This window comes from Anas platyrhynchos, chromosome 4 (assembly GCF_047663525.1).
Source record: "Anas platyrhynchos isolate ZD024472 breed Pekin duck chromosome 4, IASCAAS_PekinDuck_T2T, whole genome shotgun sequence".
NCBI classification, from domain to species: domain Eukaryota; kingdom Metazoa; phylum Chordata; class Aves; order Anseriformes; family Anatidae; genus Anas; species Anas platyrhynchos.
The window spans coordinates 25,583,675-25,599,492 of record NC_092590.1 but is presented as its reverse complement, the minus strand read 5'-3'; the positions used below and the strand labels follow the sequence as shown (position 1 = coordinate 25,599,492).

Below are 15,818 nucleotides of genomic sequence, written 5' to 3'. Positions count from 1 at the left end.
ATGACAGATTCTAGTTTGGTGCATTTCAATCATGTTTTGCCAAAGCCTTACAAATGTACATTGAGCATTAACATTAAGATAAATACCAAAAATGAGCAGTCATCTAAAACCCACCAAAACACGGGTCTGGTCCCCCAGAATCATCCATGTTGATACGTCCATGTGGAATAATGTTATTTATCTCTCAGGAACAGAACATCAGATGCAATCTCTTTGCTTTTTTTCTCTGGATTCAGTTTAAGCAAGGGAGTTTCAGGAGGTTATGTCAATACAAAGACAGAAGAGTATCTGTTCTGGCACTTGTCCAAAACAATGTCTTTTGTATTTTAATAAATTTATTTCAGATATTTTTTTTTTTTTTTTTTTTTTTTTTTTTTTTTTTTTTTAGGTGTTATCAATGGAGAAATGTACCAATAACTGGAAGAATATGTTAGATTATTATTGACTGATTCTTTGAAGCAGAATAGACATGTCAGTAGGAAACAGTTCACATAAAGTTCATGTTGTGAATGATGAAGTGTGATTGAATGAATCAATGCTGCATTTTAAATAGAGTTAGGACAAAGGATTTTATATTCAGATGGCTATAGACCCACCTATTCATATATTATGCAAATACTGAAAGGCTGCTAACTCAACTACATCCTATCTTTCCCTCTAGTCTTGCCACCCCTTCCAAGGTTAAACAAGATGTACCTGGATTTTGCCCTCTGACAGTTGCAGAAGTATTGAACCATTCTACTTTGTTTTAATGAACTGGTCCATAAAATCTCACATTTTTTAATAAAAGATCAGTATAGCGTCGTCTAGCACTGAGAGCAATCTTCAACATTCAGGAAAATAGTCAATCCAAAAATTTCCAGTACTAAATACCGCTAAGTAGCTTTGTATGCACCTGCTACTCTCTCTGTCACTAATCTTCTTTCTTCTACATCATTTTATGTGTCTTCCCCATCTTAAGTGTTCCGGTTCATGTTTTTCTTATTTGGATTCATGTGCTTCTTTTGGTAGTTCCTATTTTAGAATAGTTATTTATTCTCCAATCTAAATTGCCATAGTCTCTTCAACACATTTCAAAACTGTCTTTTAAATTAATCTGTGTTTTCTTTATAAAGATGCCACATACATTTGCTTTCCTTACAAATAGATAGCATATAATCAAAATATTTGAGCAATTATTTCTTTTTTTTTTTTCTTTTTTTTTTTTTTTCTCAGAAGCCCAGGCTGTGTCTTGCTGGGAGAAACAAACAACCAAAACAATAAGCAAACAACCCCACACCCTGACATTCCTGTTGGTTCTGTTGTCTAAAGGGAGACTTTTCCTGTAGATCTCGTTTTGTAACTTCAAAATGGGTACATTCAACTGATGGAAAAATATAATTACTGTCCTTAAGATAATTTATCACCAAACTACATTTGTGACATCAGTCATTATGAGGTCTAATGCATGTAATTGGCAAATGTGTTTGCATCTCATACTTTATTCTAATTGACATCCACCATATTGCTGCTGACAGCTTTTCAGCCCAGATGAATGCTGTTTGCCAAGAGCTATTACTACTTTGCTGAGGTAGTCATACATGGCTACATTATAGTAAAGGTACAGAGTAAAAATTTGCTATGTTTTTTTTTTTTTTTTTTTTTTTTTTTTTTACTGCTCAGGTGTTTGGGTTCACTAGTTCTGAATAGCAAGGCTTTGACATGTATCAAGAAGTAGATTCTTGACAGTTTGACGATATGTCACTTCTGAGGGTTTATACAGTACATGAAAAGAGGACTATTGAAATACTGAAAGGTTACTATTCTTTGAATGCACTGAATATAATTCATGCAAGATGAAACTTTATAAATTAAATCACTGAAGAAAAATGTTTTACTAAAGAAGCTACCATTAGGCATTTTCTCTGTTGTAATAATAAGATTACATTTTGTCATCAGTACTCTTGCAAGAAGACAATTAAATTTAAATTTTTGAGTTAGTGAAGGCCATAAGAGACTGTCTAGAGGCATTAAATAGTCAGCATACTACCTACTACAGTGACATCCCGTCAAAGTAGAAATAGTGGCCTGTCACTCTCAGTGGACTAAATCATGATGTACTGTTGCTGTTATATAAAGGTCTTGGGTAGTAAAGGTGAAGTAACTATAGCTGTAGTGAGATCAGGATGTTTACACTTAATATTTTGGATATTATTAATTCACCCAAAAATCTTTAGAGGAAAGGAAAGTTAGTGAAATGCAGTATTACTGTGTTAAAGTGGTTACATGGTTCAGTTATCTTATAGTAAGTATATTGTAAGTATAAATGGCATTCAGTCGAAACAATGTAATGAACATTAAAACACGAAAGCTACACATTTAACCAGTACCTATACATGTTAGTACCTCAATTGTAGTCCTGTGCCATCGTCATTTGCAGCACTTACTTTTTCCTATATTTTAAGGGATAGTTTCTCCTTCTGCCAAAGTTCCTTGAACATTAGAGGCTAGCCATGGTAAAACAATTTTTAAAGTAAAATTAAAGCAAAGCCTTATTTCATAATTTAAAAGTGCTATTAGATTCAAGCATATTTAAAATTGCTGTTTTCTGATTTTGTTCTTCTTTGCAACTTCCAGTAACCAAGAACTTTACTTTTTAAAAATAAAAATTAATTTAATTTTAATACATCTTGTAGATTTAATAGCTAAATGCTCAGAATACCATATGTGAAATACGCTCTCCAGAGTAGTATTTTGGGTCTGTCCAATAACATTCATATTTTGTAAGAAAGCTACAAGGGAAAGCAGTGGCTAGAAACTTTCTTCCTTTATTTATTTATTTTAGTTAAAAATGTTGGTATTTTTATTAAAAAATATAGGGAAACATTTTTAGCTTTGTTAAGCTTTCATGTTTACAGTGTTTACAAATAAGCATTGTTCAAACTTCTCTGGGTGCTGGGTGGCAAGTCTTTTTACTATGTTCTTTTCTTATATCATGCTTACAACAAGATATTGATGGAATTGTGATTGCTGTACCTCTCTCTTCATTACATAGTTTGCATTCTTACACTTTTTACAGAATTATGTATATAATGTTTTTATGGTATTTAAGTGTGATATACATGGGCTTCCAAAGACAACACATAACAATAATTTAAATATCAAATCTGATGCACTTTATCTCTTCCTCCTACCAATTTCAAATTCAACATTTAAAACCTTCCTACTCTCAAAGACATTTTCAGAAAACGTGACTTTCAGTTATGAATTAAGGCGGTTATATTCTTCACAAAGAAAGTAGTTGGATATTTTCAAACAGTAATGATAGATGCTACTTTTCATGTTAAGAGTACCTTTTTTTTTCAGTTTCATGCTTCTTCATATTTATTTTCTCAGATTTTATTGGGAATGAGTTTCATATTTTTAAGATAGTAATTGGACATCATTTTTCTACAGCAGCCATGTTTTCTACAGTATACACTATACAAGAGAGTTGTATTTATACTTGTAAAAAATGATGCAACGTTTTCCATATATTAAAAGGCAAAAAAATGCTACCAACAATAAATATGATCATCTCATTATATAAAAATATGAAAAAGTATTACTTACAGTGTAGATGATATATCCAAACCAAATATATCTGAGGCTTATGTTAATTATCTGCACGGAAAATAATTGAAACAAGTGTGAGAAGCCATCAATACAGGTATTTCTAAGAAATCTAAGCTTTATTTTTTTTTTTAGCATTGTGGTAGGCAATATATAGCAACTTAGAAATGACATAAATTTTTTTATACTTTGCATCCACTTTTTCCAAAACACCAGTCATCCATTCCCTGACTGTGCCTACTACAGATAACACTCTATTTGAAAAGGAATTTAGCTTTACATATATTTAAAATAAGTGATAAATATTCATATGCAAATGGCATAGTGCTATGTCATTTCCTTTTCATTTCAAATTTTCAAAAATACTCTGAAGTCACACTTAGTAGAATTTTAAGGTTTCACCACTGAATTATAATGCAGGTTGAAAAGGACTTCCAGAAGCTATCTAGCCCAATATCCTGCCTAAAACAGGTATAATGTGAGGGTGTGAAGTGTGTTGTTTTGTTGAATTTTCAATATCCCCACAATGCAGACTGCACAGCTCTCAGGGCAACCTGTTCCAGTATTTAACCACGGTAATGGTAATTCCACTCCCTCCCACAGCCTCAATATCTAACTGGAATGTCTCATGTTTCCATTTGTGACTGTTACCTCTTGTCTTCTCACTGTGCACTGTGACAGGAGCCTAGCACCATCTTCTCTGTGTCTTCCAAACAAGTAGCTGTACATAAGTAATAAGGTCTTCCCTCAGCTTTCTGCTGAACGGACTCTGTTCTCTCACTCTCTCCTTTTACACAGTACTTTGCAGGCCTCTGATCATCCAGTTGGCCTTCTTCTGGAGTCACTAAGTAGTATGCCAATATCCTTCATGTACTAGGGAGTCCAGAACAGGGTCTAGTACTTCAGGCGCTGTTTTATAAGTGACAAGTCGAGGGGAAGAATCATTTTTCTGGCTGCCCACACTCATAGTAATCTAGACCACAATGGAGTTGGCCTACACTTCACCAGCATGACTGCTGGCTCTACTTGTTCACTGGGAGCCCCAGTGCCTTCTCTGCAGAGCTGCTTGCCCCCATCAAGCAACTGGGGGACAGTTGCCCACCAGCCTGTCCCCCCTTGTTGCATGTGGTGTTTCCATCTCAGATGTAAGACTTTGCACTTGCTCTTGTTGCGCTCCATGAGGTCAGCCTCTGGCCTGCTCAGGTTCCTATAAATAGCAGCCCTGCCATCCAGTGTGCTGACTGCTCCCCCAGTTTGGGGTCACCGCAAACTCTCTCTGTCATCCTGGCTGATAATGATGGCATTAAAGGACTGGCTGCCAGCCAGGCTGTGCACCACTGATAATAACTCTGTGAGCCTAGCAGTCCAGCTAATTTTCCATCTAGCTTTTCGTCCACTTGTCCAGCCCATTTCTCACCAGTTTGGTGATAAGGAGAGTATCTCTAAGGTAGATAAGACTATCGCAAAGGTAGATAAGAGCACCTACTGTCTTCCCCATGTCCTCAGTGCCTGTCACCTCATCACAGAGAGCAATGCAGCTGGTCAGGCACAATCTGCCCATGCTTGCTGCTTGGATAAGAAATGGCTTCTCGAGAAGAAAATCCCAAGATCTGGATCTTTGCAAGGACTGAATTGAAGCTGACTGGCCTGTAGTTCTCTGGGTTCTGCTTCTCTGGGTTCTTGCCTACCGCTTGCCACTAGACCCCCTGCCCCATGCAGCCTTCCCGCCTTTTCCTCAGAGAGCTCCTCAGGCGGGAGGGCAGCGGCGCAGTGCTGGGCCGCCATGCCTACAGTCAGGCTGTGCTCCCTCAGCAGCGGTGACAGGCAGCCCCGTGACGGCAGCCCTGTGACAGCCAGGCCTGGCCACGTCTCCTCTCTTGGGACCAGGAGCCTGCCAAAAGCACGAGGGGCAGCAGGAGCAGCGCTGGGTGACCCTGCCAGCACATGGCGGCTGCCAGCTAATGGCGGGGTGGGAGAAGCACGTGGTGACCCTGTGAGCCCTGTGAGGGGGTTTCGGTGCAGCTGCTTTGCCCACGGGATTATTTGTCACCCTGCGAGTGCTGGCGGAGCTGTTTGTGCACCTCGTTTTTTCTTGTCAGGGTTTAGCACTCTCTTAAGAATCAGGGATGTTTTCAGAAATACTTTGTAGGCCCTGGACCTCTTTCCCTTCATCTCTTAAAGAAGTTTTCAGTCATAAACTGCCTAGTTTAGAGGTGCAGCCTGTGCTAAGCCATAAATTGTGCATAGAGGGGAGAGGTTTATGAGAGGCCATGCAGGGCCTGCCGCCACTGCCTGCGGGAAGAGGAGCCAGGCTGAGGGAGCAAAATGCAGCATGTGTGGAGAGAAGGGTGAGAGGTGAGTCCTCACTGGAAAGGTTTTAGGAAATGGTAAAGGGTTTCAGGCAGGTTAACATTTTGCTTTGGAAAGAGAAATAAAGGAGAGGTTAACACAGCCCACGTTTGGAAAGGGAAGAGGTTCTTTCTTTCTTTCTTTCTTTCTTTCTTTCTTTCTTTCTTTCTTTCTTTCTTTCTGTTCTTCATTATTTATTAATTTAACTGTGAGCTTTGTGAGGGATGTTGGGTAGAAGCCCAGGGATGTGCTGCTGAAAGATAAGAAGAATAAAGCAAAAAGGGAGACCAGAATGAGCAGATAATTTTTTGACACTGTTCTGATAGATCTACCTTATCTGGGATGCTATTATCATGGGATTACAGGGCTGAACTACTTTTCTTAGGGTCATTTTGTATGTTAAGGGTGGGGTATAACAGAGTAGAGATGGCAGAGAAAGTCTTAATAAAAAAATAATCTAGTGCTTACAATGTAATACAGATGTTAACGCACTCGTCTTGCTAGGGATAGCTGGTATTTCTCATTGTTTTTGTATGCCGAGAAGACTAGTATCCCAAGGCCACCTTTAACCAGAAGACTGTGTGCGCGTGTGGGGGGAATTGAATTCTTCTTGTGTTAAACTTCCCTTACGCAGTGAACTATATTTTTGCTCTTAATCCTGCACTCACTAGAAGTATACAGTAAACACTAAGGTTTATGGAAAGTTGTAGTCCCTTATTTCCATCCTAATATTAAAGAAAGCACATACAGCTGGTAGGAGAGGAACAAGGAAACAGAAGATCAAAACTGAGCTGGAATGGCAAAGTAGCTGAAGAAATACAGAAGACAAAGACATAAAAAATCATTTATTCCTATGGACATTGTAATCATCAACTTGCAAGAGTTAGACAGATCAGTCCTACATCTACAGATTCCTGTGACAGGGTAAAGGAACACCAAACAATGTGATCCTAGGAATTTCAGTTTAAGTGGATCAAGTGAGGGATAGACTGTTAGGGAAGTCTTTGCACACACATGCACACATACACATGTTTAATTGAGACCTGCCTGAGTTATCTCTGCAATGAGGTGGCACAGCTGAACCTGGGCAAATATGACACTTGATCTGAGTGGCCTTATATTAATCTGTTTTTGCCTTCTGTGTTCTTACCTTTAGGTAGGAGATTACCAGAAATCTGATGAATACACTGTACCTCTACTTAAAGAACTTGGCGCAGTAGCTGTTACAGATTTCCCGAAGTAGGAGCATCCATTTTACCAATCATTTCTATTAAAAACAAAAACAAAAACAAACAACAAAAAAAACCTACAACACCATAGCATTTTCATTTTTAGGCATACTGAAAAAATAGGAAAACACATTCTGTGCGTGAAAATTACTGCAAGTTAAAGAACTAAACATATTTTTACTCAGAAGAAATCTTAAATGAAAGGTCAGAGGAAATTATGGGAAAAATCCATGTGCAGTTGCGTCACATCTTAAAAATAAAACATAAGCAATTAATAACTTATTCCATGTTCCATTAGTCTCTGTGTGGGGTAAATACTGTATAGAAAGTAATAGAAAATTCAGAGCCTGCTATTGGAAGCTAGGATGAGCAGTACTTTAGAATAATCAGGGCAAATCATCTAACTGCAAGGCTATATCAATGAGAAACAAAGAATTGTCTTTGTTCAGGGCTTGATTTTTTGCAGAGACAATTGCCTGCATGAATTATGAAGACAAAAGATATGCACCCCTGAAAAAAAAAAAATCTACAAGATGTATAGTAACAACATATTTGAGAACTTAAGTATGGTGAAATTTCAAAAGCTCAGGAGGTAGCTGACAGAGTGCCCTGAAGAAGCATGCAAAGAATTGTACATATTAACTGAATTTCCGTGAGGGACCTTAAATTATCAGACTGTTCTTTCTAAGCGTCTGTAAGAGGTGGTGAGCATGAACAACTAGCAGAGATTTTAAGGGAACAAATCAGATTCATCCTATCTTTCAAAAATACTGCAGCAAGCCTTAAGGCATAGACGTGATACAACTTGGGTTTAATAAACTGCATTTTTGATAATCTCACACAGCATTCTCTTACACAAGTTAGGAACCTGTGCTGTGATCTAGATGGTCTAAAGTTAGTGTACTGGGGGAAAAAAAAGCGTTCATCGTTTACTCACAGTCACTCTTTTTCCAGTAACTGGACAAAATAAATAAATAAATAAATAAAGTGGTTTTCTGTAAGAATTAGGCCTTGGACTATTCAATAACTTTATTGGTACCTTATGTAGCAGAATAGACACTTTTCTTGCTGCAGTCAGAAGATTGGATTCAAGTTCAAAATAATTACAATAAATTCCATAAACATCAGAAAATAATAAGCATGTAGTTTGGCAAGAACAAACACTGACACTAAGTAGGAATACTTAACTCCATGAATACAGGATGAGGAATCACCTCTAATTCTTTAGGAAAGAATATGGGGACAGTGTATTTGACATGCCATCCTGTTACATGTGTAGCCAATTCCAGACTTTTTGCTTCCTTACGCAAGTGTTTGCCCGCCTTTCCTATCAGCTGCAGCAGAGCTCAAGAGGTGTTAAAATGCCTGGCAGACATCCTTTGGCAAATCTGAAAACATTTCATGCCTCCATCACCCTTCACAAATTGAGGCACAGCATACTAATTTCTACCTACCCTCTTACAGGGTTGATAATCTGTAGCAGATGCACAAGGGATAAACTATCTGAAACTGCTAAACCTATATTCATGGATCTTGAGGAGCCTAATGTGTAAGCATGCACAGCTTGTAGACTCAAGTTGTCTATAATTTAAGACAAACAAACAAAAAAAAAACACCAAAATACAATGTATGTACATACTGATAATTCATCAAATTATTAAAGGTATAGAATAAAGACTTAGAAATAGGTTTCTTTAGCTTGTGAAGCCAAAATGAGTGTAGGTATATATTAAATTGTTGCCAAGGAGATCAGTGTAAACTGTTAGCTGTCTCCAATTTAGATATGACAAGAAATACTAGGTTTAATTTGCAGCAAAGCTTGGATGCAAGAGATGAGAAAAAGTCTTTGAAAAGTAAGAATGATTAACTGCGGGACTGGATTGTTCATCTGGAGGATATTCCAGATTTGAAACCTTGAGCATTGACTACACCTTTTTAGAGATTGGACAGGCATTTGTCAGTACCAGTTTAGGTCTGAAGCAAGGTTCAGCTGAACCCTGCTTCCTGTGAGCAATGCTAGGACATGTAAGCATGCCCACTTTATGTCTATTACTTCTTAAGTCATCTTTTTAGAATTCTCCCAAGTACATAAATAGGAACCAGGAGAAGGAGTAGAAGGTTCTTCTCTTTCTGCTGAAAGACCAAATGAAAATTATGAATCAACTCTACTGTTACAATAAAGACAGCTATTTATTTTGCATATTCTGTATACTACAGTTGTTCTTCATGTTGAATGAAAACCTATTTGCAATGTTTTGGAAGGCTGGGCCATTCCCCTCTGTGTTCATTATGTTTCTGCTCTTAGACCACCAAGTGGCTGTTCAGGTGTAACAAAACACCTGTTTAAATCTACTTGCCAGCTATGAGACTGAAGAACTCTGGAATCATATGGGTACCTCAGAATTACATGAGGACAAAACTAAAACTCTTGTTTTCTATAATGTGGTAATTCCATTATTGATATTGATATTGGTATATTGATATTGATATATTGATAAAGTAGAGTGTGGACTTCACAAAAAAATATTGCTCAGTATATCCTTTGTTTGTTTCTATGTTTCTAATGATTTGGTTTATGGTATAATCTGTATTTGATTGTACTTATTCTGTAATTGTTATTTTCTAGGTATATCTCCAGAAAAACAAAAAATTAATCACAGGATCAGAATACACTCTGGATTTTCTTCCCACGTGCAGACTACGTCTTCTGAAGTGTTGAATCCATGCACAGCAACACCTTCCTGTAAGTAGACTCTATCAGTGTGAAACACATTGTATAAAATTTTTATTGGGTTCCTGTGTAATTCAGTACTCAATGAAGAAAATGGCTAATTCAATATTCAACCTAAGAAGCACTGCCATGTATTGACATATGCACAAAATATTGAAAGAATAGTGAGAAGGATTAAAACATCTTCTGACAGATGATTTTAGATGATTTAGACAGTATTATCCAGTTTTCAGAAGTGGTAACTCAGTACATTATATATGGGACATGTATCAAATGAAATCACAAGGCAAGAATAAGAAATAGAATTACAACATGAAGGACCTGTAAGGGGAGCATTATTTACTTTCTTGCTTATGACCTTCTCTCCGTTTCACTAAGATTAACAACTGATTATAATTTCTTCCATGTTTAATTGCTATTAAGTAGCAGAGATTTGCAACGTCAGTACTAACATATTAGTTATCTCAAGAAACACAGAAAGATAGTTCTGAGATGGTCAGAATGGTAGTCAGAGTGTCTGTTGTGGTAAAGTGACTACTGTCGGTAAAGTGACTATTGAGTACTTTTAAAACTGAATTTTATCACACCAGTACAAGCCGAGATATGAACTTCATTATTGTTATAGGAACAATGGGTATTTTGAAGTACTTGGAATTTGCTAAGTATTCAGGCATATAAATTTTGGTCTTCAGTAACTTGCACGAGGTGTTTGAGTTGGCATACTAGTTTTCTGGATTCAGAGTTATAAATTTTGCCTACAAAATAACACTGTAGAAGTTTTGTGATTTATTAACTAAAAAGAATGTAAGGGGATGTTGTACTGGTTTATTTGATAGACTATCATTTTTATATGGATGAAATGTGTAGACTTGCAAATTCTCCTGGAACATAAAAATATAATGCATTGATTGGGGGATAATATACCCATATTTTTTAGAAGTTTAACTTCTTGAAATCATTGAAATTCAGACATTGATGTTAACTGGAATATTCAGTGCAAAGTAACTGAAACAGGTGTTAAGAAGTAAGAATTCTTATTGTATTGGGCATTTGACACAGGGTCAAATAGATAAGTGTAATTTCTGCACTTTATTTTTTGTCATAAAATATCTGCATCTACCGAAAAAGGCTCTTAAATATGCAATATTACTGTAAGTCATTTTGTATTATTTTTTGCTTAAAGTTGACTATTCAGAGGAATCTAGGGATTGTAGTTTGCCATCTGTTACTTTAATTCTGTGCATTTTTACTACATCGGATGCAACTGTTCAGCCTGGCTTCATGATTTGGAAATAGGAAGCTATGCTTAGGAGATCAGGCAGTGTAAGGATACATCAGTGTTCATTTGTTTATATCTTCACTCATTTTATTTGAACCTTCTTGAAGAGGGCAGATTTGGAAAGAGAAGGAAAGCTCTCAGTAGTATGTTTCTACAACTTTTATGGAAATGAATGACTGAGTGGAGAAGAGAGACAATCACATACTGACTGACTGTCTACAGTGTTCAACTGTATGATAATGCAGTTTGATTATTCAAACTATATTAGACAGTGGAGAATACAGAGGAGAGTAAAATGTTACAGTTGTTGCTATTATGGGAAAGATGTCAGATATCTTAACACTTTTTTACATACTAAAAGCATTCAAACACCAGTTGTAAATTTGTCAGAAACAAAGTTTCATGCTTAATGAAAATTCTTGATTTTAATGGCTAGTGTCAGTGTTCTGCTAAGCGTTGTTTGCAAACCTTTTCAGCTTGGATAGTCAAAAGCTGATGACCCTGGATGACTGCTGATGCTCTTTATAGGTATGTGGAGTTGCAGAGGGAGGAACTGAACTCCATAAAATCCCTGAGTGCAGTCAAGTGAATCAAGTGTTTGCCTCCTTTGTTCTGAACTTTCTGTTTGTTGTCCTAGGTACGTTTGTAATTCTTTAGCATGCGGTGTTTTTTAATGGCAAAGCTGTTTTTCAGCAGTAACCATTTGTGCGTATGAAATAATTGAAGTTCACACAATAAAGCATAGTTCAATTTACTTGAACATGTAAATTGGCTCATTTATGAGTCACTTGTGCATGACTGGTACAGCAGTATTCCACATGATAAGTTAGGAAGCTTACAGTAATTGACATATAATAATATTGAAACAGATTGTTCAATACATTTATTTCTTTGACAAAAAGTGATCGATTTTAATTTGTCAAATTCTGTTCTGTTCTTACATTGCACTGAAAGTATACATATTAAAACAGCAATGACGGTGAAGTCTGGTGAGTTAAAATTTGATCATTTCTTTTGTCAAAGAAACAAATCATGAGATTAACTCTAGAGTCATTGTTAAATTTAAAGTGCAAGGTAGTGGGAACACAAAAAAAATGCTTTATGATGAGTTTTTGTCAATCTGTATAATTTTTCAGTTAAGCAGTCATAAATCAAGGAATATTGTATTTTTTGAGGCTCATTAAAGAGACATTATACATTAGAATAGTGAGGCAGTCAGCATAATGAAATGATGAATGCCTATAACTATCTGTATGTAAATGATGTGAGACAGATTTGCTGGCGCTACAGAGGAGAATAACAATCTATTTGACAGTTCCCTGTAGGTGCTACTTCTGGATACAAGTGACAGATGTTAAATGTAAACCTCTTCAATAGCAAGCACTTATTAGCACTCAGTGGGGAAAAAATGGCAATATAGAATAAGACAAATAGCAGATAATGCCATTTAAATAACTTTGTTCTTACAAAGCTTTATTGCCAATGTGTTAAAAGTCTGGGAGGTTGGTTTTCTTGTTTGTTTTCATTGACAAAGATTAGGTGTTTAAGCAAACCTTTTGGAATTTAGAAAATTGTCATTTGAAACATTTAAGAAAATTCACTCGCTATGATGGGAACTGCTGATGGAAAATGTATGTATGACTCCTTTCTTGAGTGATTTTTTTTTTTTTTGAACATTATTTGGTAAATATTTATCAAATCATTATTATCTGTGATAAATGTCACTATTATGTTTATTTGCTGTCATTGCTTAATTTCCTAAATTAGTTTCAGTTGTTTCCAGTTATTTTTTATTTTTTTTCCATGATAGCATGGAAGACTCAGCTCTGCAAGTTTTATACTAAAAGGGCAGAAGAAGTTAATGAAACCAAATAAGCAGTGGCAAATAATTGTTAGGAAGTCTTACATTTTTATTTCTAGGCCATTTGTGTCAGGCCTAGCCTGAGATGTTACTCCTAGAAGTATAAAATATTAATATGTGTGAGATTCACATCTCGATAATAATCCAACTCTTCAACAGAGATCAGCTTTCAAGTAGTTCAGGAGACTATCAAAAACACCTGATTTATCTCTTATCCTACTTTGTAATAGATTAGGTTAGGGATTTATATTTCTTTTAAAGTATGAATCTAGACACATGAATTGATTTTTTTCAAATTGCCAAAGCTTACTTTAAAGCTTTTTCTTATTTATTTATTTATTTTTTTAGATAGCCTGTCTGTAATATATATTTTTTTCCTATCTGCCAAGCAGACTACTGCTGGAAAGGGCAGAGATTAAGCAACACTAACAGCAATGCCACATGCCCGTGGTTAGATTCCATACTGCCTTATGTCTTCTGGTATTCTGAAATCTGTGACACTATTTGTGCTTTCTCTTTGTTATCTTTTGTCAAGTGTTAAAGCTACCTTGTGTTGCTTGCACTAAATCTCTTGGGAACTTTGAGTTTCACTGCACCAATGCAGTTTGTAATCCCCTTTCATGGTATTAAATTATCAGCCACATATGCACTGTGTCTGACTTACTGGACGTATTTATTGTTCCCCTGGCTATTGTGCTTGCTAATTTGTTTCTTTATTGCTTTACCTTGAGTTAGGGAATATTCATCCTCAGTTCTTTGAATTCTTAAAAGAACAGCTAAAGTTCATTCCAATATACATTTTGCCATGACTTCTCACTGTTGCAATTCAAATGTACTACCAATTTAGCAACTTAATTTATCAAGAGGTCATTCTTATGTAGATCCTGATTTATGTTCATGTAGAACAGCAGCAGGTTCAAGAGTGTAGGATGTGAATATAATGTCAGTGTGGAAAGGGGAGTAAAGACAGGTTTTAAGAGAGTATTTAAGCCATATTCCATGACTGTAACAGCCTCCTTGCATAGCCAGTTTTGGATGTAATAAGCAGCTTGTAAGTCCAGGAAATGTCTTTAGATTCTATTAGCCAAGCCTCCTTAAATGCAGACATGGCTTTAAGCTATTTTATCTCATTCTGTCTGCAGCAAAACAGAGTTGCAAACAAGATGCAGTCAGTTACATAAGAATGAAGAGTTTCTTATGCATGTAATGGCTCGACATTTGTTCTCATTCCTTTGCCATTTTCAAATGCTCTACAGTCCCTCATACACCACACATACAGTTTTTTTAAAAACTGCCTTTCCTATGTGGTTGATCTGAAATATTTTGAAGAAAGTGAAAAAGTAAAAACAGAGAAAAGGAAGAGGAAGGAAGAAGGGGATGAAAGAAGGAAGTAGCTTTGTCTTTACCATGCTGTATCTACAAAGTGGTAAAGAGTTTTTCAGATGATAGATAGTCGGTTGTACAAAGCAGTTAGTGAATAGGCTAGTATTTGTGAACTGGGGAGAGTGTTATAAAACTCCATTTCCCAAAGAGAAAAGGTGTGATGGAGATAAATTCCTTGGACTAGAATGGTAGGCAGTTCCTGGAAAAGTATTTTCTTCTTGTATTTTATATTGCAATTCTAATAAAATAGAGTGCCTTCGCTGGGAAGGCCTTATGGTGCTGTATCAGCATGGCTCAACATACTTTGTTTCATTTTCTCTAAGCCCATTGCAATTTTACAAAGTAGAGTATCTGTTAAAGTCGGATCTTGTAGTGTCTCTTTTGGGCATTCTTATACTGCAGAATGGAAGAACCAAAGCAGCCTTTTTCTTTCAACCACTTAGAGCTTCTGTGATCCCAAACATGGTAAATGAGATCAGAGATGACTGCATCTGGAATTAAATTGCATCCCTTCTTCTGAGGTCACTCCTATATAGTCCTGTATGTTCCAACATGATGCTCTGAAAATCACTGGAAAGCAGAATTTTACTGGTGTACTTAATTGTATGACTACAAATCACAGGATATACAGAGTACTGAATTAGAAGTCAGAATTTGCTTTAGTCTTATTTAATTTATTTTTTAACGTGTGTTTTTAAGGCACAAAGACTGTATTTAAAAATAAGAGAATGATATAAAAATTCTTGAAGTGGAATAAATCTGCAGTCAGATGATGGATTTAAGTGTGTAGTTATGAGACATCAAGCCACACCTCCCAGAAGAAAGATGAAGAAAAATGTATAATTATTCCATGAGCCTTGTCTGAACAGACAGTAAGTAATTTAGGAGTCTGAGGTGGAGAAATGTGCGTCTTCATTAGGATCACAAGTTTTTGGGAAGAAATACAGGAGCTCAGGTACTTTCTATTTTTTATACAGAATTCATTACATCTGTAAAAGAATTTTCAGATTACAAGTAGCTTTTGGGGAATAGGGAATACAAGTGGTATTTCTGTTTTAAATACAAATGAGTACATTACATTTTATTTCTATTTTTAAAGACTAAATTTATTTGATGCTTTAATGGTTATAAGTTATTCACGAATTCTGAGTATATACCTTATAGACACATAATTATACACTATATGGACTATATAAATACAGTACCTAAACATATACCAAGTGTACACTGTATGTGCATGTCTATAAATATAGACTAAACACACACAATATAGCTATACACTTATTTTTTTTTTTTTATTTGTAAGAAAACAATTAACCACGGGTTAATAATTTACAATATAATGTAATTGCCTCTAGTACTTTGAAAAAATTCCTTTGAAATGACTTAATGAAC

At 35.9% G+C, this 15,818-nt stretch overlaps 1 protein-coding gene across 25 annotated transcripts in view; it reads left to right on the top strand.

The window, feature by feature from the left end:
* Positions 1-15,818, top strand: part of TENM3 (teneurin transmembrane protein 3) — a 1,327,252-nt gene that overhangs the window by 44,354 nt on the left and 1,267,080 nt on the right. For all 25 annotated transcript variants that reach the window (XM_072037263.1, XM_072037264.1, XM_072037262.1 and 22 more), the window contains exon 2: positions 9,796-9,912. The gene's annotated coding sequence lies outside the window, so the exon portion shown is untranslated. The remainder of the gene's footprint in view (positions 1-9,795; positions 9,913-15,818) is intronic.